Source organism: Protopterus annectens, chromosome 12.part0, assembly GCF_019279795.1.
Source record: "Protopterus annectens isolate FY-2018-M chromosome 12.part0, PAN1.0, whole genome shotgun sequence".
NCBI classification, from domain to species: Eukaryota; Metazoa; Chordata; order Ceratodontiformes; family Protopteridae; genus Protopterus; species Protopterus annectens.
This window is the reverse complement of record NC_056746.1, coordinates 736,184,520-736,209,660: the sequence shown is the minus strand read 5'-3', so window position 1 is coordinate 736,209,660 and position 25,141 is coordinate 736,184,520.

The following is a 25,141-nucleotide window of genomic DNA, read 5'->3' as shown; positions in this document are numbered from 1 at the left end:
CCCTCCTTCTTTGTTGAGGTACCACATCACTATGGCCATATCCATAACAACAAGATGACCTGGAGTCCAAAGGTGGTGTGGGACTTTCAAGGCATGGAACAATGCCAACATCTCCTGGATATGATGTGCTTCTATGAGTCCTTGGGCCCCCAAATGACTAGCACTTGCACCCCTACTGATAAAGCTCCCCAGGAAAAGTTGGGTAAATCTGTCAGGACAAATTTTACTGGCATCAAAGGGGAGAAAGGAAGCCCTCGATCGATACACAACTGATCTCTGTCACTACAGATGTGAAGCAGGGTCTGCAGACAAAAAGGCTTGGAAGCCAGGCTTTCACAGACTGCCAGAGGGATGGTAGTAGGGCACTAATACCCATATGCCAGCAGGTAATGTGTTTGTTGAACATCAGAAATGCTGTTAAAGGGATAATTAGTAAGACATATAAAAATACTGCATGACAATTACAAGAATCAACAGCAGCACATTAGAAAACATTACAAATTACAGTGTTGTTCTATTTTCCTAAAGGAAGAATGGGAGATCATATGTATAGCAACAAAGTACAGAAGGTTTATGATTTTAGCATCATACTTTTATACCCCAAGCAAACGTAAGAGAATTTTCCTCATATAAACTGCAAATGCTGGAGGTGGGATGGAAGAGAGAGGGGTAATAAGGAACATGTTTTTTCACGCTCACTCTTGTCACATTACTTTCTTCAGCCTTGAGTCGCCAGTCTATGCAGGGTCACCTGGGTCACAGTCACATTTTATTACTCTGCTTCACAGAGCTCACACTCTTGAAACATTACCTTGCTCCCTGCAACCAGTGTTGCTGTGGTACGCATAATGCAAAGACCTCATAGTCACTTTAACATTACATACTAACCTAACTGCTCTTATTAGGCAACCTCGGCTACCTAATGTTAGTTTAATGCTAATGAACTTCAGTCTGCAGTCTGGGCAAGGACAGAGTCCCTCACTTTCCATCATCATACTGTGTGTCCTTCAATTAAGTCACTTAATTAGAGTGAGCTCCCAGGTAATCCCTGGAAAGAAACAGGTACACCTGGTGGATTTAGCCAGTTAAAAGATAAAAAAAGAAATAGTAGCATTTCACTACTTCAGTCTGAAATTCTGGGTGTGTAACCTAATAGAAACAGCAAAATCGTTACAAATGACAGCTTTACAAACCATTCCTTGAATCTCCATAATGGACTAACCAATCACTGCCAAATAATTATGTCTGTTAAATCTAGCTGTGTTAACACTTAACACCACTGCTCAAAGCCCAAAACAAAATGCATGGCAATAAGTCAATAATTTTAAGAGCTACGGTCTACTACAGCCACCATGGGGGATACTAGTGCCCTTGATATTTCTCCCAAGCAGAATAAACTAGCAATCATGCTTCTAACATTTGAAAAACATTAAAGACATAAAATGGAGATGTAGACCAAACAAATTAAAAATTACATTCAAAATGAAAATACAATTAAATGACTAATTTGTAGTAAAGTGGCAAAAGGAACTAAAGATGGCAGACAGCATCACTGCCTTGATATGGGGCAAATATCAAATGTCCCTAGATGATGGGGCAACAGAAATAAATTACTCTCAATCAGCAAGGCCTTCAAACACCAGGAAAAAATAAAAAGGGATGATGATGGATGCCAGTGAGTAAAAAAAAAGTCCACTGCTGTACTACTGCAAATGTTTTCCGTACAATATACATTTAAATTGTAAATGTTAAATTTAGCCCAGTCTGCATATTCTGCTCTCTCAATATGTCCATGTGCTAGCACAAAAAGTGTTTCACAACCAAGTCTGGGTGCACATATTACACTAAAATAAATAGGTCTGAAATGTTTAACATTTTTAAATGTAATAACTGCTTTCTATGAGGACCAGTGGTTCCCAACAGGAAAGGGGGGGGGGGCAGAGTGTCCATCCTGTGGCTGCTGGCAGTAATATAAAAATTTCCTTATTTTATTTGGCTAATGTCATGAACCATCACAGAAAACACAACATTTTCACTCTGGAACATGACACTCAATTCAGATCTATAATTGCAAGGCCAAACATATGTGTTACACCTGAGCAAAAAAAAAAAAAAACACAGAAACACAAAACAAACAAAAAAAACAGTACTTTCAACACTTAATTTCTATCATTCATCTACATAGCTGGAAAACAGTTTAAAATACTACAGAAAATGGGAAGGGATTACTTCTATTTCCAACTCAGTCCTAATTTTTTTTTAACTGTTTCTGTTTCCTCATTTGTGCGTGTATCTTTTGTAAACCAAATGCAGTCATTGTAAGAATCCTCACAGGATAACTTTGATGCTATGAAAATATCCACTGCATGGCTGTAATTCCACGTAAATCTTCTATTTCTTCTACAACACTGAGTATTTAATAACCACTTGTTATTAACAGACATTTTCATCAGTAGTGCCACTCGGCGACAGTATTACTACAGCCATACTACTACAGATTTGAGACATTTGAGTTTACTCTATGAATAGTAACTGGACCAACTTGTATATAATGAAAATGTGGAATGAGCAGAATGTTCTTGGTGGTCTCGATGGACTTGTATGGATTTCCTGAAATTTCTACCCAGATGCCACAATTGGATTAATGTCAGTGTTATCTTCAATTTATGTCAAGACTTAGGGCTGACATGTAATTGAAACATGAAGGTTTTTCTTTTTTTTTAATTTTTTAATTTCATTTCATTTTAAGAATGTGTGTATCAATTTGTGCTGAGCACTGGTGTGCAGTTGGCAACTTTAAAGCCTCAGTGTAGATTCAGCATAAAAAGTAAAGAATGTACAATAATATTTATATTTTGTTACAATAATTGTTGATTTCAGAAATGTCATAGTCCTGCTTGATTTAATATAATAGTTAAAATGCCTTTGAAATTAAGTATTGTACATTAGGAAATGTCAGTATTTGAAAACTTGTGAAGTCATGCCTCCGCAAGAAAGCACCCTTACCACTGATGCTGGGAAAATTAGAAGGTTGTGGGGTCTATTTCCACATACCATGGATCTAAAGGTGGGGTAACAGTTCTAAAATGCACCACAGATCATTAAAAACATTGTGGCTTCTGGGGGACTCACGACCCACAGTTGTCTGGTCTGTTTCAATTACTACCTCCAGCAAAGTACATAATTCTCCAGTAAAATCAATCAACTTTGCTAGCAACGTTTCTGGACTGCCTTGAAGACTATGAAGGAGGGAGATATTGAAAATGTTTGTTTATATAAGAATAAATCAGATTAAATTTTATTGGCATGCCTACATCTACATACCTCAATGTGTAGTAGTAAAAGAAATGAAAGCACAACTTTGTAGTGTTATGAGTATATGTACAACTTAAGACTGTCACACTGCTACTTAAAATGCATTTTTTCTATTGTACTTTTCATGATTGTGGCATTTAATATAACACAACAACGCCTTGTGCCAGGGCCAGACTCAAATTTTGTTAAGGGAGCCTTGTTATAAAAAAGGATGGGAACTCCTGATGTAGTAAATATCACCACTAATCATAGAAATACCTCCAGTGAGGTTACAGACTTATTTTTTTCCGCAAAATACTGTTCATAAATTTTCCCAAACAAAATGCTTATACACATTATGTAATCCCCAAATGAATGCCCAATAACTTCAAACCAATTATTTCTCTACTTACAAAACATGAACTAGGTTTTATAATCATATAAATTATTTTAAAACAGAGCCAAAAGTAAGCAGACATAAGGGGTTGTGGGTGGATGGATGGTCAATTACAACAGATTAATGCAATGGTTACATCAAAGTAAAAAAGAAATGCTAAAAAAAAGGTGAGTGGCAGATAGCTCCCCTAACACTACATTAGTTCATTCTAGTATAACAAGTACAACTACCCCATTCTTAAAATCAGTACTTGCCTCAAGGCTTTGGTTAAAAAAAGCAAAGGAGCAAAGATTCCACCTCTGTTCAAAAGATGTACAATGTCAAAAACAACATGCTCTTATCCAGAATAAGAGGGAAACTGAAAAAAAAAATGAAAAAAGAGACTGTTAAAAGGGTTAGGAGCCATTTCAGTTTCTAAAATTTTCACATACTGTTGCTGTCAGATCAACTAGTATTTGAGAGTTGGCTACCCGCAATCATCTTAGTCAAACTCATACTGACAAAAAAAAATATTCTTCCCAAGTACAACAGAGGTGCTGTAAATAGTATCCAGTCTTAAGAAGTACAGAAATTGCCATTGATCAGAGACTATTTTTTTGGTGGTGGTGTTTACAGAATTTAACAGGAGTTTAAATGCAAACGTGGTCATTAGAATGAATGATACTTTACTATATGTATGGTATTATAGGCATAAAAATAAATAAAAAATCACGCTGGGATTTATTTTTTGTACAAGTTTTGTAGTTCCCTTGTGGTCTTAGCAGGTTTACTTCTGGTTTAACTGAATTCACAGGAAATAAAGCACAATTTCAGCAAGAAGAGTTACAAGATTTCTACTGCATTCTTTATGTTCCTTCCGGCTTGCTATAGTTGCTGTGTCTGGGGGTGCTGATAATAGGTAATAATTTTACATTGCATTAGTGGGCACCCCTGAGATAGCAATAGAGAATCAATGTCTCTTCTAGCATTATTTAACACAGCAAAACAGCGAAATTATAATAAATGGGTGTCAAAGGTGCCAACATTTTCAAATGCCCAAGAAAATGCAACTAACAGGAAAGAAAAGTGAAACTTGTTTGTCTCTTTCTCCTAAATGAAAATTTCAAGTGGTCCAGACCTAAATGTACCCACAAAGTGGCCAAGGGGAGACTGACCTTATGCTACCAAAAAGGAAACATGCTATGCTATGCTACTCAATTTTAAGGTTAATAACTCAGTAAGAAAAAACTCACAATGAAGCACACATTAATCACTTACAGTCAAAAGAATAGCAGTTGCTGTATGAAAAAATGCAGTTAAACAGCAATGAAATGCAGTTTAACAGTAATGAATTGCAGTAGATAGCAATGAAATATAGTTAATCAGTAGATTGCTTTGAAACAATATCTCACAAATCACAACAGTAACAGACAGCACTAATAAAGCAGCAATTTAGTAGAATACTGTCATCAATTTAGTGAGGCTACCAACAAGCAGTAATAAATAGGTCAAACAGCAAAATAAAGTAGAAAGAGGTACAGTTTTTTTTTTTGTTAGTAGAAAGTGAAGAGACATAAGATAATGAGATAATTCAAAGTTCAGAAGCTAAAGGGGTGGGCCTTTACTAAGTTCTCACTATAAACAGTAGAATGAGCTGATGTAATGTGACTGGAGGGGGGAGTGTCCAGTATCAACTTTATACCAGAGGTGGGCAACTCAAAGACACCAAGATTTAAACCACCACCACCACAGCAATTGGGCGGGTGGGTGGTAAAAAAGCAGTTGTACAGATTACAGAGATATGTTGAAAAACAAAAGTGCAGAAGACAATTGAAAATAAACACTTATCTTTTTCTAATATCACAGCAGGCAGAAGGCCAGTCTCTCTGTAGCTTTGAAAAGCTTGAGAAAACAAGTATATCTGGTTTAAACACTGGCTATTAAAGGCAGAAAAACAGAAACCAGCCCAATTATCCAATCAAAAATAACAGTTTTGCAGGAATGCTTTTAGCTAGATTAAACCAGACTGATTTACTTCCTACCACAAAGAAAACAGCTAGGCCTCTTTAGACAAAATATTTCACTACAAGCTGAAAGGGTCAGAAACATTAACAGATATTCAGCTCTATCAGGCAACAAAAAGGTGACTAAAAACAGTTGCACTGATTGCAAAAACAGTTGTACAGATTACTGAGATATGTTGTAAAACAGAAGTGCAATACTTTGTCTGTTATTAATGTAGCTGCACAGTAATATATCCTATTTACTTCTGTTATATCTCATGAGTCTCTATGGACAGTCCTAATTACTGTGTTCATTTGTTTTATCAAACTTCTAAATTTGGGGGTTTTATTGACCTTCTGCAGTCTATTTCTTTCACTGATCTTGATATATCTATCCATGTCCATTAAGTCAAGCAATTCTTCTCTTAGCTCATTTTCTTCCAAACTGAGGACACATCCCTTGTTTTCCAATTCCTGCAGGCATTCTATAGAAGGTTCTATAGCATCTTCCTGTGACACAGTCTCATCAGTTTCATCCTGTGCTGTCCGTTGCTCTATCATATGGAAACTCACTGGCCTATCACTCCTCAACATTGACTGCATCAGAGTTTCCACAGTTTCCTGTTCCTTTCCTTGCAGTCTAGCTTCAAGTGAACGTTTATACTGGTTTCCTGTGGAAGGCTCCAAATTATCTTCATATGGCACCCAACCAATTGCTTCCTGTTCCACTGGTTTCCCCTTAATTTGGATATCCATTACTCCATCCTGTTGTGGTGCTTTCTGAATTAGATTTTCTACACTAAATCCTTCACTTTACAGGTACTCCATAAACTCAGTTTCTATTTCTTTAAATTGTCCATTATTGATCTTCTTTTCTACTTTTCCTCTTTGTCTTCTTATTTTTTTGTATTGTAAAGTTTTCCATGTCCAGATTTCTTTGTCTGTATTTCTCTTCAAAGAAAATTCTTTGGGGCTGCTCTTTTTGTATTGGTTAGTTTTGCTTTCTCCTTTGCATAAATATAACACCATATTAAATCTCTTTTTCTTTCCCATGTCCATATTTCTTCTTCAGATGTTTCCTGATCTTCCTGTTTCTCCCTGCTTTGGGAATTCACTCCATCCTGGTGTGATGTAATCTGCGTTAGACCTTCTACATCAAATCCTTCACTTCGCAGGCACTCCATAACTTCAACTTATATATTTTTTTAACTTCTACTTTACTGATCTTCTTTTCTATGATCCATCTTTGTGATATTATTTTTTATTGTGAAATTTTCCATATCTGGATGCATTTGCCTGTATTTCTCTTCAAATATCTTTGGGGCTGCCTTCTTTACATTGATTGATTTGGCTTTCTCCTTTGCATAAATATTGCACCATATCAAATTTCTTTCTTTCCCATGTCCATGTTTCTTTTTTATACTTTTCAAATATCTCTTGGTTTTGTTGTTTATATTTTCACACTTCCTCAGATGCTTCTTTTTCCAAACAGAGCTAGGTTTCTTGATCTATATATTGTTTTTCACAAATCTGTTGTATTAACGATCACAAATTTTCATTTGAAGCTTCTGACAGATTTTCTTGCAGAAGTATTTTTCTTTCTTCTAATTTCTCTCTTAATCATTTGGTATATCTTGTGTCTGGAAGTTCTGGGCTTTTTGCATAATAATAACAATACATAATTTCTTTCTTATCCTCAACAGTCCACTTTATTATCTTTATGGCTCTTCTTTGGCCTATCAAGTTTTGTGATTTTTGTGGACTGCTACTTCCTTCTACAATGGGGGAGGGGGTCATCCTCCCCCTGGGCCTGGCCTGGCCCCATTGCAGGAATGTTTCTGTATTTTCAGGACTCTATACTGTCATCTTTTCCAATCCTGGCACCAGTGCACCTACCATGACTGGGCACTTTTTTATCCTGGGTCTTGTGCCTCCAGCTATCTTTTTTAATTTTTGATCTACTTCTGTCCATGATATATGTAATATAAATACAGTCTATATATCGGTGTCACATGGTGAGATTTTGTGAAAACAGGGTCCACTTCGTGAAGGTACTGACCAAGACTTGAGGATGAATTCAGTTTTAGCACTACTACTCTCCTTTGCTTGCTGACTTTTCAGCTCTCCATTGAGACCCCCTTTTATCTATCCATTCGGATCCTTTTAACAATGAGATCCCTTTGATGCTTTGAAGCTCTCTGTGAACCATGGCTTTTGCTGTAGCAGACGACTGAGTAAATGTCAGGAAAATCCTACTAGAACAGCTGAACTTTATTTGGGGTTAATCAGAGTCTCTTTAATTGATAGCAGGTACATACCCAATAAGACTGAATGCTGTAATTAAATCAAAAGGTGCTTTAACAAAGTATTTGGTTAAGAGTGTGCATAATTATGCAACCAGCTTATTGTATGTTTTTTTTATTTATTCCCCTAACAGATTTGTTTGTTTTTCAATTGAATTGTACAGGTTATAGGTCACATTAAATGTGGGAAAATCTTTGAAATGATTTATTGTAGTATCATTTTTTATATCACAAAACTTGGCATTTTAATAGGGGTGTGTCCACTTTTATATCCATTGTATCTGTCAATCTTTATTAAATCAAGCAATTCTCCTCTTACATCTTTTAAACTAAGAGCACATTTTTTTGTTTTCCATTTACTGTGGGCATTCTATAGAAAATTCCAGACCATCCTCCTGTACCACATTGCCTTCAGTTTTGTCCTGTGTCCTCTGTTGCTCATTCATATGGGAACTCACTAGCCTATCACTCCACAACATTAACTGCATCAGAGTTGCCACAGTTTCCTATCCCTTTCCTTACTGCCTAACTCCAACTGAATGTTTGTACTCGTTTTCTGTGGAAGGCTTTAAAGTATCTTCATATGGCAACTGATCAGATGCTTCCCACTTCACTGGTTTCTCCTTAATTTGGGTGCCCATTGCTCTATCTTACTGCAGTGTAATCTGAGTTAAGTTTTCTACACTAAATCCTTGATATCACAGGTAATCCATAACCTCAAATTCTACTTCTTTAACTTTCCATTACTAATCCCGTTTTCTACTTTTCTTCTTTGTTTTCTTATTATTTGTATTATAAAATTTTCCATGTCTGGATGCCTTTGCCTGTATTCCTCAAGTATCTTTGGTGCTGTTCTTTTTGTATTGATTAGTTTTGCTGTCACCTTTGCATAACTATTCTACCATATTAAATATCTTTCTCTTTCCCATGTCCATATTTCTTCTTCAGATGTCTTCTGCTCCTCCTGCTTCTCCTTACTTGGGGTACTCGTTCCATTATACTGTGATATAACCTGTGTTAGAAAATCCTTCACTTTGCAGGTACTCCATAACTTCAGCTTCTATTTTTTTTAACTTCTAATTTAATAATATTCTGTTCTAAATTATGTCTTTGAGATTTTATTTTTTCTGTTGTGAAATTGTTTATTTCTGGATGTCTTTGCCTATATTTCTCTTTGAATATCTTCGAGGCTGCTTTTTTGTATTGATTAATTTGGCTTTTTCCTTTGTATAAATATTGCACCATATCAGATTTCTCTTTTCTTCCCACATCCATATTTCTTTTTTATATCTTTCAAAAATCTTTAGATTTTGTTCTTTATATTTTTTCACTTCCTCAGTTGCTTCTTTTTCTAAGCAGCCTAAAGTTTCTTGGTCTATGTAATGTTTTTTCACAAATCTGTTGTATCAATGAACACATATTTTTATTTAAAGCTTCTGACAGTTTTTCTTGTGCAAGTATTTTTCTTTCTTCTAATTTCTCTCTTAAACATTTTGTGTATCTTCTGTCTGGAAATTCTGAGCTTCTTTCATAATAGAAACAATACATAATTTCTTTCTTATCCTCAATTGTCCACTCTATCACCTTTATGGTTCTTTTCTGGCCTATCAATTTTTTTTGATTTTTGTGCCCCCCCCCCTAAAGGCCTGGCCTGATGCCATTGTATGGATATTTCCATTTCTTGAGGGTTTTACACTGTCATTTTTTCCATTCCTGGTACCAGTGCACCTACCAGAACTGGACACATTTTTTTATCCTGGGTCTTGTGCATCCAGCTATCTTTTTTATGTTTTAACCTACTACTGTCCATGAGATATGCTATATAAAATGCAGTCTATATATCAGTGTCGTCTTGGTGAGATTTTGTAAAAATTGGGGTCTTTCTCATGAAGGTACTCACCAAGACTTAAGGATGAATTCAATTCCAACAATATTACTCTACTTTGCTTGCTGATTTGTCATCTCGCCATTTGGATCCCCAGTGTGAAGTGATCTCTGAGTTGTTATATAAAATAGATAGAGTAGTGTGGGCCCCCTTATAAAACCACTGTGTTTTGTGATGCCAGCTTCCAGAGGAAAAGCTGGCTTTGAGATATTACCTTCTCAGATTAAATCATATGGTTTTTCGATCTTATGACATAGATCTCTCTTAACATTTCCAAATATCCTTTTCACTGTTCATGTTTCTGCTTCTCCATCTTCTTTTTCATATATTGTACTTACAAATTTTTCAACCACTTCCATAACTTCTTCCTGTTTAAATTTTTCAATACTCTAAACAAGATGAACAACTTCTTTTTTGTTTTAAAAATATATTTTCTTTATTCTTGGTCTTTACTTTCTTTCTATTTTTTCATACAATTCTTATTTTCTTTTTTTTTTATTCTGTAATGACCTTGTATTGTTTCTTTATCATACCATCTCATAGTTTCTTCATATTCCATTGTATCTCTTCTTTTCATTCTGTTCTCAAGTTCTAATTTTTTATACTTATCCTTATCCATCATGCACTATGTCCAGTTTTCATAGCAAACTCTCATTATCTCATGTTCTTTACATAATTTTCCACATTCCTCCTTCATTTCATCCTTTTTGCTAACCTCACCAATTAATCTTTCTTTCTTATCCTCCCTTTAGTATCTCTATTTCATTAGCTATTATAGTCCATGCTGATTTGTGATCTAAAAAAATAAGCCATTTCTACTCACATTTCATTTTCTTCATCTCTTTTAAATATATTACATAATTTATTTCAATTTTAAAAATAAATTCCTCTTCGGTATGCCCGGTTCCTATTATTGCTATTTTCAACCCTCTGTATTTTATTAACTCTTTCATCAACTTAATATCTTCTGTTATTTCTCCTCTTTTCTTCTTTAAGTTGCAATTAAACTCTCCCACCACAGTTACTAGCATAGTTACATTACATACTTATTTATTTTTTCAAACATCTTTGTACTTTCAAACATATGTGTGTAAGCACATATCACTATCAGTCCAGCACATCTTTCCCTTCTTCTTTTATCACATATTTCCACCCTCCCAGGTGTTACTACTGTCATTCTTAATATTTTTATATCTTTACTTCTTATCAGAAGCCCTATTGCTGAGCATGCCTCATTTCCCACCTGATCATTGAAACTAGTACACTGAGCAATTACAGTGTCTTATGTACCAAAGACACAAAGTCTTAAATACCAGGATTTGCAAGCAGAAATGATAACAATGTGGAAGAATGTTACCCAGACAATTCCAATAGCACTACGAGCAAAAGGATTAGTAAAAAAAAGAATTTACAATCTTACTTAAATATGTTATAATCCACATAAGCCCATATGAACTGCAGAAAGATATAATTCTGGACATATTGCAAGTAAAGAAAAGAACTAATATCAGAAACTGAAGCAACATTGTTTTTTGGAACTTTTGCTATGCCCAGATTTAGGAATGGGGTCCATTTCCATCAAGGTATGCAAAAAGCATAAACATTTGGAGAAATTAAATAGGCAACAAACATATAATATCTACCCCCTTTTTCCACAGCTCTTTCTCTCTTTTTTTCCCCTGCTTCACACACCCTGCATTCAATAAACATATCCTGTCCATAATTTCTTACACTTTTAGTCTGTAACAAACTGCTGACATAATTTTGTATACTATTTACAACACCAATGCTCATACATCATCATTTTCCTTTCTCTGCTTCTTCTTCCTCATAGGTTTTATTTTTTTTTTTGTCTAACCTTCTCCCAACTGACTTTTCATTTTGTTCTTCAGCTGTCTCTCCTCTCCTTCTTCCCCACTAGTATGTTTTTCGTTACCATGCATTTAAGACCATTCTGTCTGCATACCATCTCCATCTTCATCTACCCCATCCTTTCCGGCATTTTCTACATTCTCTTTACCTATTTCCCCATAATATATTCTTCTTCATTAATACCTTCAATAACATGTCCAAGCAATTGTCCTTCTTTATTTTCTTCTTTAGCTCCCCTTTCTTGTTTTAATAAATATCAGTCAAATCAGAAATGTCCAATTTCGCTATATTTTCTAGATACTGGTTTATAATTCCCAGTAGTATGCCCCTCCCCATATTGTCCACATCTTGTTACGGTCAGTCTTGTCTCCATTCTCCTGTCTAAACTTTCTTTCATCATACAATTTCTTAGCATCACGTACTGTACTAGAAACAAAAATAAAAAACTCAACTTATTCTTCAACATCTTATGTTCTCATCTGAACATTTAGTTTCATTTTAACTGCATGCTTAAATTCTGAAGAAGAAAGACTTACAATATTGACAGCATGAGTTATTGCTCTGCTTCATTTAAAAAGCATTCTGCAAACAAATATGTTTCAAATGCATGTTTCAAATGTCACTTCAGAAAAGTCTTCATTGCCTAAGCAAATTATTTTTGTATCTTTTAAATCAAAATTCTGTGGCAAAATAATATTATCCATAATGTCATACCTGTTAATGGCTTCAGTGCTTTTTCAGTTCTTTCCACCACCCTCTCACCTATCTCCCTTTTTCTCCTGTTTCCCTACTCATAAATTGTATATTGCCTTAGTTCTATCAAATGTCAAGCTTGATATTCCAAGAGTATGACTTGCCAAAGTAACTTGGCACATAGTCTCTGAATAGTCCTTGCAGATTATTGTTAGAATGTATTTACTCTCTGAGTTTGTTAATCATGTGCTCTTATTATGTTTAATTAATTTTTAAAATTTACTATATCTGAGTTTTTGTTTCAAAATGCTTTGTGTAACTGTGGAGCTTTTCTCCCCGGACCTCTGCTGAAAAAGGACTTTGGCTCAGTCGGACTAATTCTGAACAACAAACGTTAAATAATAATAAAAATAATAATATTAATATTCTGACTCTGACCACTGGTGTTTGTCTCTGCACATTCAGTCCTTCATTGTTCTTTTGCAAACCTTTGCTTCTGCTTCTTCTTTACCTGCTGGAATCACAATTTAAGCATAAGTCTCTATAGTTCGCTTTTCAGGGTTTGTAGCAATCCTTTTCATTTCATCCTGCAGTAAGTGTATGCCCTAAAAACTGGTTTCTCCAGCAAATGAACAGACATATCATTATCCCAATATTTGTTTCTTTCTTTTTCTCCCAGCTTCTTACCAGGATTTTCAGAAATGTCCTGTTCATATAGCACTCATTCTATGATTGTATTCCAATCAGGCTTATCTGCATCAGTCAGCTCCTTCTCCTTGATTAAATCCATTAAGACTTGCATTTCAAAAAAATCAATGTTGCTTTCAGTCTTTCACCACTGAAATCAGTCAAGGCTGACTCTGCCATCTCTATATCAGGCTTCACAGGCCCTGCAGCATTCTCATTTCTGTGACTGCTATCCTCCACCATACTGAAAGTGTCCAAGCCCACTGGCAGACATCTGCCACTATCTAGTGGCTCAGACTGAAAAGATTGGGGGAAGTTTCCTGGTGGAGTGGCACAATTTACCCTAGTCAGTATGAATACAACCTCAGGGCTTCACTGAAAAGAGGACACTGGCCTAGTGGGACTAACCTGGTCAAAAAAAGTATAAATAAATGAATGAATAAATAAATAATTCATCCAGTCTAGAGTAATCAGAATGTTCAACCAATGTTCTGAAGAAGTGATGTGAATATCGCGAAAGAGCTTACTTTGTTTTCGTTGCAATAAAGTGTGTTTTACATACAGCTGCGTTGGCTCGGCACTGTGTTTATTTTTATTGTTATATATATATATATATATATATATATATATATATATATGTGTGTGTGTGTGTGTGTGTGTGTGTGTGTGTGTGTGTGTGTGTGTGTGTGTGTGTGTGTACTAGGAGCCAAACTTTTATCTGGTCACTTTATTTTTTGCTAATATCAAGTTTTTGTTTCCTTTTTATGAAGCATACTATATCTGAACCTGTACTACCATATTTGAATGCTGTATCTATCAGTTTCTTCTTTTATTATAACTCCTTAACTGGTTCTACAAATATAATCTGCTTTGTATCATTTGTGAAGCATGCAATATAAAGTAAACCATGAAATGTTGCATTGTACACAGGATATAGTTGAAGACAGTCCATTGACCAGCCTTCCTCCAAATTACTATGCAAATAAATAACTGAATTAAAACGTAAAATAGGTAATGGACCTTCTGTGTTTAATGGGGGGATTGAAGACGATTACACTTTACAACTACAGGAATAATGTCAAGAACAAAGTTTACAGACTATATAGTTTGAACTCAGAGGGAAATATCATAGAGTAATTTTTAAGTGATAGAATTACTGAGTGGCTACAGGCCAGCAGGACAGAAGGCCAGTGGCTGCATGGATTCACCACAAGAATATACTATCAGGAGAAGGCAACAGCAAACTTGTACCATGCCACATCTGGGATGAGACTGTTGATTATCCTATCTGCACATAGCTATAGTGAGGCTAACACAAGTAGGAGCCAACAGGTGACTCACCACTATTGATTATTCTTTGCAAACTTAATCCTGTCATTTTATGAATTACTGCTAGATTAGGACCAACAAACCTAACATCAGAGTACCATCCTAAATACTTTATCCATAAATCTTCATGGTCTACTATCATAGTCTTCCTCCATCCCCTAAATACTAAGACCAGCCTTATTCCTATATTCTCTGGCAACATGGCTTAACGGTCAACTCTCAACTCTTCTATGGCTAGTTCCATTGCATTAAATATTCTAAGGTAGTGTAGCAACTGCCTTACGCTTACTGCTTCTTTCAGTTGATAGTATAACCTGTGGGAGCTATAAGCATTTAAGAAAAACATGGAGGCAAACCTCCCACATCAGCCCACTATTGGAAAGCATCATACATCCACAACACCACATCAATCGCAGCATACCACTAGGCCTATAATTTAGACTGAGGCTATAAAGAACATATACAAAACTGCCCAACATGTAACTCAGGTAGACATCCACCTAGTAAGGAAAGGGCATTGGAGTAGCATAAGAAATTGTAAAGTCATCCTCAGTAAAGCCACCATCCCAGAGTACAAACTACATGTGTCTACAGTCATCTGCAAACAGTGGTCAGAGAAGGTTGTAAGGTCAACAGATACTAGGCTGAAGATTTGGAAGTTGGCTGGAGCAAATGCACATGAGTAAAAGGAAAACAGAAAACAGGTAGAACTGAAGAAGAGAACAGTAGGTGTGAAGACTGTAGAAGAGATATGCAACCAACCCTAGTATGGTACATAGAAAAAGCAGGTAGTAGAATACAGAAGTCAGGGAAGTTATTAAAAGAAAGGAGTGCAGGAAAAAGTGGGAGATAGAAAAGATGGAACAGAGTAAGAAGGAATTCTGGCAGGCTAACAAAGTGGGTAAGAAATCAGTTGCAATAGCAAAGAACAAAGCATAAGAGGCATTCTACCTGCTTACGGAAAGTGATTTCACAGATATCACAATGAAGCTTAGGTTGCAAGGCAAAGACAGAAAGATAAAGGAAGACAGTCATTAGACACCATTCATATGGGATGCCAGCAGCAATCTACTCAACAGTCCACAGGACTTCAATGGCAGATAAAAGGAGTACTTCCAACAGCCTCTGAATGAAGAAAATCCCACAGAAGCTGTACTGCCTCAAATACAGCCTATGATGAAAGAGAAAGAAGAACCCACCATAGAAGAAGTATGAAGCCAGGAAAACAGGCACATCCCAGTAGACTGTAAAATAAACATTTGAGTGCCAGTGTACAAGAATAAAGAGGGCATTCATGACTGATTAGTACAGAAGTATCCCACTCTTATCACCTGCATGAAAGTTTTGGAGAGGGTGATTGATAAATATACAAAGTTGTAGAAAGTAAGATGAGAGCTGAGCAGTTCAGATTCATATAGGGATGCAGTGAAACAAATACCAAAGTTATGCACTTACATAATGATAGATCTGTGTTATCTGATTTTCATGCACTTAAAAACATGTGTTGTCGGATCCAGTCATATCCAACCTCAGCACCATCTCTGAAGCTTCACAGACCCAGGGCTCTGACTCCTCCCCTACTCATAACTGTTCCCTCCACTCCATGTTAGTACCTCAGATTGCATTTGCCCCTGTGATGATCCACACTGGACCAGTAATCAAGGAGCCTCAGTCCTCACCACTGGCACCAGTGGGGGACATCTGCTAGGAGGATAATAGATACACACTCAGTATTTCCAGATGCAGCTCTCTGCATCAAATGCAATTTCCCTTAAGAGCACACAGAGACCACAGTCAGTCCAGGGTTGGTTTCTCCCTCTTTCTCCAGACTCCCAATAAGACTCTCCACTGGCACAGCTGCAGAGTTGAGATCTCAGATGAGTGTCCAAGCCAAGACCTCCAGCACCCTCTCTGTCCAACCAGTGCTTTGTGTCCCTGCCCAAGTAACTGACACACACACACTCTTCGAGATGTGATTTATACACACACACACACACACACACACACACACACACACACACACACACACACACACACACACACACACACACACACACACACCTGGAAAAGGCCAGTACAGGTTTACTAGCTATTCCCCCTTCTGCTCAGACTATAAGGTAGTTATGACTGCCACTAGACACTCCTGCCAGCTATATTAAGACTCTTCCAAGGGTACTCAATTTACTGAGTCAAATTAATATTAATAGAAATGGTAGTTTGACCAAGACCAAGACTATTAGGAATGTCCCATACAGTGTAACCAAATAAATATGCAAGTACTCTCAATACTTAAATACCACTACAAATATCAACCACAATAAAAGGTTTAAATATATTCGATCCTTGGCTGGGGTGCCTTCTGTGCGGAGTCTGCATGTCCTCCCTGTGGTGGCATGGGTTTCCTCCAGGTGCTCTGGTTTCCTCCCACATCCCAAAGACATGCTGTAGGTGCATTGCACACTCTAAATTGGCCCTAGGCATGAGTCCGTGTGTGTTTGTGCCTTCTGTGAAAGGTTGGGCACTGGACTGGCAACTCAACACTGTAATACTCCACTGTCAATCATGACCGGACAGGTGCCCCACTGCGGTGACCCCTAACAGGGAAAAGCTGAAAGAAGAAAAAGAAGAAAAGAACAAGAAAATACTAAGTATATAGTCACAGTGACATCAGAGTTCATATCACAGGAAATATTTAAAATAACATTGAAGGACAGGCTCAGACAAATAAAGAAAAACAATATCTAAATTAAGCTTTAATATGTTTCTGACTGTATCTAAGAAAGTAAATATTCCCTACTTACTTAATAGAGCAAGACAGATGATGTGGTGAATGTTTTTTCTTGTTGGCAGACCCAAGATAGAATACAGAATGCTCTGTCTTACTCAGAGACTTCTCAAAATAATATCTAAAATATTACTTCTGAGATAACTTGCAGAATTACATCATTTCTGTCCACCTGACCTCTAGTTCCCATGAACCACCCCCCCCCCATTGCTGTAAGCTGGCAGGACTTAGCACCTACCCGTAAAAATACACACACAAGCATTTGCCCAGATCTTTGGCAGGTGTTGGAAGTCATAAAACAATTGCATACCTCCACACTTCCAGAGTAGTAATTAGTTCACCTCAAAGACAATACAGAAAGCTTCCTAGTACAGACTTTGTGTCTTTGGCTACATTGAAACCTGTGATATAGCATCTTAATGGCCTAGCCTATAAAGTGATTAAATTTCAGATATTTTAATAAAGTTTGCTGGACTGAGGTTAACCCTCCAGTTTCCTCTGTTAAAACATATATATTTATACAGCAAAAAAGTCCCCAAACAAAGGAAACACATTCAAATAAAAGATGCAGATGACTAAAAAACCAATCAGTTTTATTCCAATACTTAACAGTAATACGGTAAGCGCTTTCACAATAATTCAGTATTGCTTCATCAGACCAGGAGTAACAACTAACATAAATCCTTATATAACATTGCTAGGCCTCAAAATTCAAAGTAACCACTCAGAAGCCAACAAGCCAGAATTAATTACAATTTAAAGACAAAGTAGCTAATTTCTATTCAAGGTTGAATATGCAATGCATTTCAATACCATATGTAACTTCAAAGCAAATTTCCCTATAGTTCACATTTTTGTTTACAAAATCTATAAATAGATAATAGTAAATATATAAGTAATTAAAATAAAATAAAAGAATATAAGAATGAATGTATTCACTTGGCCACACTCCAGAAAAGGGGCAACATCATGTAATGCTGGTCAGAATACGAATAGCACATTACATACCCCTCAGTAGCCAGCACTAACAATTCAATCTACTACTAATACCAATGGTACTACTGTAAGAATAACAGGAGCAGAAAACATGAACATTGTGCAGTACTCGAGTTCATCAACTACTGCGATTAATACACCTGAGCAGGTTTCTTCTGTTTATTCCACACCTTCCATGGGTGATGTAATGGAACCCAATTCTGAGGCACTGAACAGTGAACAGAATATTGACTCCAACACCAATGGAGGGACAGTTGTTCATTGAAAAATTCTAAACCAACAGAATCAACAGTTTTTTTCCAAATCTACCATTACCGTTCAAGAATTAGCAGAGGCAATCAGAGGGCCAGGATACAACATGCGGGAATAGCAAGCACAAGGAACCTCCAACCTCAGTGAACCCACGTACGCTTTAAAAGATGTGGGGTTACAAGGGCAATTGATCTGGAATATTTCCAGGTATGTAGTGAGTGACGCTGAAATTTCACTGTTGAATAAAGGGTTAGGGTTTATCCCTACCACCTTGGCTGATATCAGCAAAGCCTTGATAGAACTTCACCTATTCTGTAGAAATGTGGCTTTAAAATCTTTATTCAAGATGCAAGAACATCTTATTGGTCCTTGTTATAGAAAACCCAGCATTTATATGCCCCAGCTTCCACATAATGTTGAAATTTTTATCAAAGCGTGTGAAAATGATATTTATGATGTTGCCTATAATAATATTAGTAGCAGCAAAGGTAATTTGACTGTATGCGAACGTCAAGCACTTGATAAATTACGTAGTAACAGCGATATTGTAATCCAACCATCTGATAATGGTGGCCCGATTGTGATATTAGATTCTGATTATTACAGTGTTACCATGCTTGAAATGTTGTCTGATACTACTACCTTTAAGAAAGTTGATTTCAATATTGTTGAGTCTTTAAGGAATAGGATAACAAATGATCTAATGGAATGTTTATCATCAGGTTTAATAGATAAATCTTTATTTGAACTTTTTATGGTAACTGAACCTTTGATACCTCAGATAAAAGGGTTACTGAAAATTCATAAGAATGCATATAGGCCACCACTGCGCCCCATAGTCGCAGGAGCAGGTTGGTTAACAGAGCCAATATCGATATATTTAGATGGGGAATTTAAGGACTATCTTAATGAATGTCCCACATTATTAAAAAATACTGAACAGTTTTTAAGGGATTTATACAAAGAATATCATGTGAACCCTAAAGCGGAATTCTTAGTGACCCTTGATGGCACTTCCCTATTTACTTGTATTCCAAACAATGAAGGAATAAATATGGTACGAACATTTCTGATGAGATCAGGAAAGTTAACTCCAATACCTGTTGACTTCTTATGCATGTTATTGGAGATGGTATTAGAGTATAATGTTTTCATCTTTCTGAATGCATGCTATTGGCAAACAGCTGGTGTCGCTATGGGCACCAACTGTGCAAACGCTTACGCCAATATGGTCATGGCAGAATGGGAACATCAATTTATACTAAGCAAGCAGAACCTATATATAGGGTTTTATCGACGATTCGTCGATGACCATTTTCTTGTTTGGAAGGGTGATGAAAATGCCCTAATTCAATTCTATTATTATTTGAACAACACTAGCCCTTTTTTGAAATTCACTATGAAATATTCAATTAAATCAATGGAATTTTTAGATGTCTTTGTAGAAAACATGGGCAATTTCTTAACCACTAAATTATATAGAAAGGCATGCTACTGTCCAACATACTTGCATAGAAATAGTATGCATCTGAGATTTACTTTTGAGAGAATAATGAAAGGTCAAGCTCTCAGAGTATCTCAGTTATCATGTGAAGAACATGATTTTACATCAAGTATGACACAATTGGCCATTGAATTTGAAAATAGAGGTTATAACCAAGATGAATTTACTCGAATCCATAGAGAGGTGACTAATGAGAGGATGGATCGTGCCCATCCTTATTATAGTGATAGGCCTATGAATAGAAAGGTGAAATCCACATTTGATGTGGATCCACCATTGATTCTTACTTATGCTCAGAATATTTCTAATGTACAACAGATCGTTAGACAGAACTGGCCTATACGTCTTACAGATCCGGAAACTGCAGCTATAGTGGGGCGTCAGCCTAAATTCATATATAAGAATAAGATGAATTTAAAACAGTTATGTAATGGAAACACTAATATAATATCTGTCTCATCATGTAATGTAAATGGGACACGAAAATGTGGGAAATGTGTACAGTGTCAACATATAGATGAGTCTAGATTTTTTTAGACACCCCGTAAACAATGAAACTCTGAGAATTAAGAACTCAAGCTGATTGTAACACAAGGAATGTAATATATTGTGCACATTGTACCTGCTGTTTTAAATTCTATATAGGCAAAACAAATAGATGCCTTAGAGAACGTATCAGGGATCATATATATTGCATTAATATAGTGCGCTAGCGAAACATTGTCTGAAAGAAGGACTACAACACACATTCCTATTTCAAGTATTGCAAACAGTGGATGAAAATATAAGAATGGGAGATATTGTTAAGAGAACAGAAACATTAGAACTACAGTGGATCTTACATTTGGGTGCTCATAGGGGACACGATCTGAATGACAGTGTCCCATTAAAACCTGTTCTGAAGTCTAGAAGGGTCAATAAGTATAGGAAGGACTTGTAGCATTTATATGTAGTTATGCTATGCAGCAATATGCTAAGTTAGGCATATTATGCATATGTATTCGCTTTGGTGTTTAGATGAATTTTTCAAAAGAATGGTTGAATTATATAGTATAATGTTTGTAAATATTTATATTTAATATGAGTTGCACATATATACTCACATTTAATTATTATATATATTTTTAGTTATTATACATGCATTTGATGTATGTGTGGTTTGTATATATTTATATTCTTTTATTATTTTATTTTATTTTATTTTAATTACTTATGTATTTACTATTATCTATTTATAGATTTTGTAAACAAAAATGTGAACTATAGGGAAATTTGCTTTGAAGTTACATATGGTATTGAAATGCATTGCATATTCAACCTTGAATAGAAATTAGCTACTTTGTCTTTAAATTGTAATTAATTCTGACTTGTTGGCATCTGAGTGGTTACTTTGAATTTTGAGGCCTAGCAATGTTATATAAGATTTATGTTAGTTGTTTCTCCTGGTCTGATGAAGCAATATTGAATTATTGTGAAAGTGCTTACCGTATTACTGTTAAGTATTGGAATAAAACTGATTGGCTTTTTATTCATCTGCATCTTTTATTTGAATGTATTTCCTTTGTTTGGGGAATTTTTTGCTGTTTTATTAAGTGAAGTTCGCTTTTGGGTGTTTGTTGATATATATTTATACAGTTATGATAGTGCATGCACATTTCTGTTCTCAACAGTAAGGCACACTGTGAATACAATTCAAACACAAGCACTTTACAAATACCTTTTTCAACACAAACATCAGTACAAATCAGTTTGATATACACATGACATACAGTTCTAATACATTTGTAACACAAGCATCTTGTATAAATCAGTTTGATATTCACAAATGACATATAATTATTTACAAAATTCCAGCTAGCTGTACTGGAAGTAACTCCTTTCATCACAGTCCCAACAACTTCAAAAATGTATAGAAATAATAACCTTTTCAAAGTTAGTTACTAACTTGACAGGGAATATCTACCAGAGAGTCACACTATGATGGGATTGTTCATAGACAGAGGGTGCAAGTTAGAGCCATTGGGTCACCAGAAGCCAATAGATGATAATTTGGAAGGGGCATGAGGGGGTGAGGTTGAATAGAATGAAAATCAGACAAGGATCTATCATTATGGTAAGTAAATAACTTCCATATCTAATGTTTTCTAGTTTCATCTGATTCAGCACATGGGACAGATTCCCAAGCTGTTTTTAACAGGGTAGTATCAAGGAAGGATATTCCAGAGAATGGTGGAACCAAAAGAGGAACGCGATCTAGACTGTACATCCAACTTACAATGAGACACAAAAGTGTGAACCATTAAACAGGTTGCAGTTGCACCAATATCATCAATGGGAAGTATTTTCATAAAGGCTGTTGAAGTGGTTATTGCTCTTGTTGAATGAACTTTTGGCTTTGATTGCAGGCATAGACCCTTTTTAGTTTATACAAAGGAAATACAATCTGACAACCATCTTGAAAGAGTAACCTTAAAAACTGCTTTGCCCAGATTAGGTCTAGGAAAAGGCAATGATCAATTGGTCAGATTTCCTGAGGTGTTCCATTTTGTACAAATTACGTCTGAGTTGAGGATGAACATCCAACATATCCAGAATATAGTCATCTTTTTTTGTAGAATCTGGGAAAAAAAGCACTAGGAGGTTGATGGAATGGTTATAATTCATGTTGGATGTCACCTTAGGAAGGAAAGATACATTAGTCATTAAGGAAACTCTGTCTTTGTGGAAAGCCAGGTAAGAAGGTTTGCAAAAAAGGACCTGTAACTCTGAAATTCGCCTGGCCATCACAAGAAAAAATGTCTTTCGAGAGAGAAACTTCAAATCAGCTAATGCTGCTGGTGGGAGGTTAAATTAAGGCTTGGAGTAAAATAGTAATATCCCATGGAGGAACTGGTCCCAGACTGGTGGTACTAGGAGGAACATTCCCCTCAAAAAGGCTTTAGAAACTTTTAGTGATGCTATGGAGGTGTCATTGTGACATATGTAGATATTTCAAATTCCAGCCATTTGTACTTTGACAGTGGAGAAACTGGAACAACTATGGAAAAGCTCAGACAAAAACTCCAGTATGGAAGGGATGGGAGCAAAAAATTTATATATTCCTTTTGTCATAGCGCAGACAGAAACCTATTCCATTTGATAAACTTTTTTGTGGATTGTTTCTGGGTGGCTGAAATAATCTGAACAACTCATGCTGGAAGCCTGACATCTTTGGCCAAAGTCAGAAGTGGAGGTACCAAATGGTAGTCTATGGATTTCTGGTCTAGAAGAGGCAATCTGGCTGTGTGAGTCAAGAGATTTGGATATTGATCCATCATCCATGGAGGATGCACTAGTAGAGACCACAGGATGGGGAACCATGTGCTTGTCGGGACCAAAAAGTAGCAATGAGGATCACTCTGGTCTATCATTTTCCTGCTTTCTCTAAATAAATTTGCCCTTTAAGGGGAAATGGATGGAATGCCTAAAGGAGACTAGTGGGATGGTTGTGAACTAGAACATCCCTTGGTGACTGCCCCTGTGGAGGGATCAGGGAAAAGTAACTGCTGCACTTGATGTTCAGGTAGGACGCAAAGAGGTCACAGCAGGGTTGACCACAGTGATGAAAAATTAAAGTTGCCACTGCTGGACTGATAGACCACTTGTGAGGCGGTAAGATAGTTCTGCTTAACCTGTCAGCTAATGCACTGGATGCCTCTGGGATGTGTGTTGTTATCAAAAAATGATGTGAAGACATCACATTGTCACATTCTCATAGCTTCCTGACAAAGACAATACGAGTGGGTTCCTCCCTGTTTGCTGATATACCAGACTAATGTCATGTTGTCCGTCGGGGTGGAAATCACACCGTTGGGGAGAACATCCTGAAATGTCCACCCTCTTGAGCCTTGGCACCAACACTTTGGCTCCAAGTATCTTCCTGAACCAAGCACATCAGAGTTAAAACAGAAAGGGATGCAGTCAGAGTCAAAGTAGTTCAGACTATCGGCTCAGACAAAGGTGCACCGAGACAGGTTGGTTCCAGGGTAGTAACGTCTAAAGGGTGGACTAGGACCAGAGAAAGAAGAGGTTTTGTTAGACCAGTTTTCAGTGTGTTCAAAGAAGATGGCACTGAGAGAACCTTATGCTGGATCTGTATTCTCTGAAACTTCATCATCATTCGGTCAACATTAGGTTTGGTTAGGCTCCTGAACGACAGAGCAGAAGAAGCTAGCAAGGTGGTCTCGAGTATCTTTTTTTCTGTGAGATTGCAGAATGAAGCCTTGGGCTCTCCAACTTTGAGGAGTAATGAAGCTGAAGAGAAGAAAGTCAGACCTGAAAAACTGGCATATCCAACTTTCTAGGTATCTTTGGATCTGGACCAACCAACACCGTGGGGTCTGGAGACGGTTTTATTGTCTTTTCTGACTTTCCTTGCCCACTTTCTGTTTTTCTAGTCTTTCTTTATCATATTTTTCTTTTTGTTTGTATTTCTCCTTGGCTTTTGAATTGTCCTGCTTTTTGGCTGGGGATGCAGCAATGGACAAAGAACCAGCTGAAAAGGATGATCCTGTCTGTGGAGAGAGAAGACTATTGACTATAAGCTTTTCCCATCATGTTTGGAGTGCCCTAGTGCCAAAAGAGGTGCAGACCTCACAAATCAGTCTTGCGATGGGCAACACCCAAATATTATATAGACAGTGAATACGGGTTTAAGGGGGGATTTTGTATCTGCATTCAGCACATTTTTTTTAAATCATTGACTGTCTGACATAATGGAGAAGAAAAAGAAAACACAACCACCTTGCACAATCAAAGCACAATATTCTGCTACATGGAATGGTACCCCACAGAAATTTGAAATAACATGCCTAACTATGCCCTAGTTCTAGATCACAAGTAAAAGAACAACATACACTCTATACTACAGTCAACTAGGAATCCTTACCAAGATATATATATATATATATATATATATATATATATATATATATATATATATATATATATATATATATAGGTTCATAGGTGTGTAATAGGCTAATGGCCCTGAAGCTTTACAAGCCTAGCCCATAGAAGTGCCCTGGCATTGTGCCGCTTAACATTAATTCCCAGTGCCTCTATCAGTAGAGCCACTGGAGTGATCCCCGGGGTGAACTTTCTATTACCCATCCACTCATCAA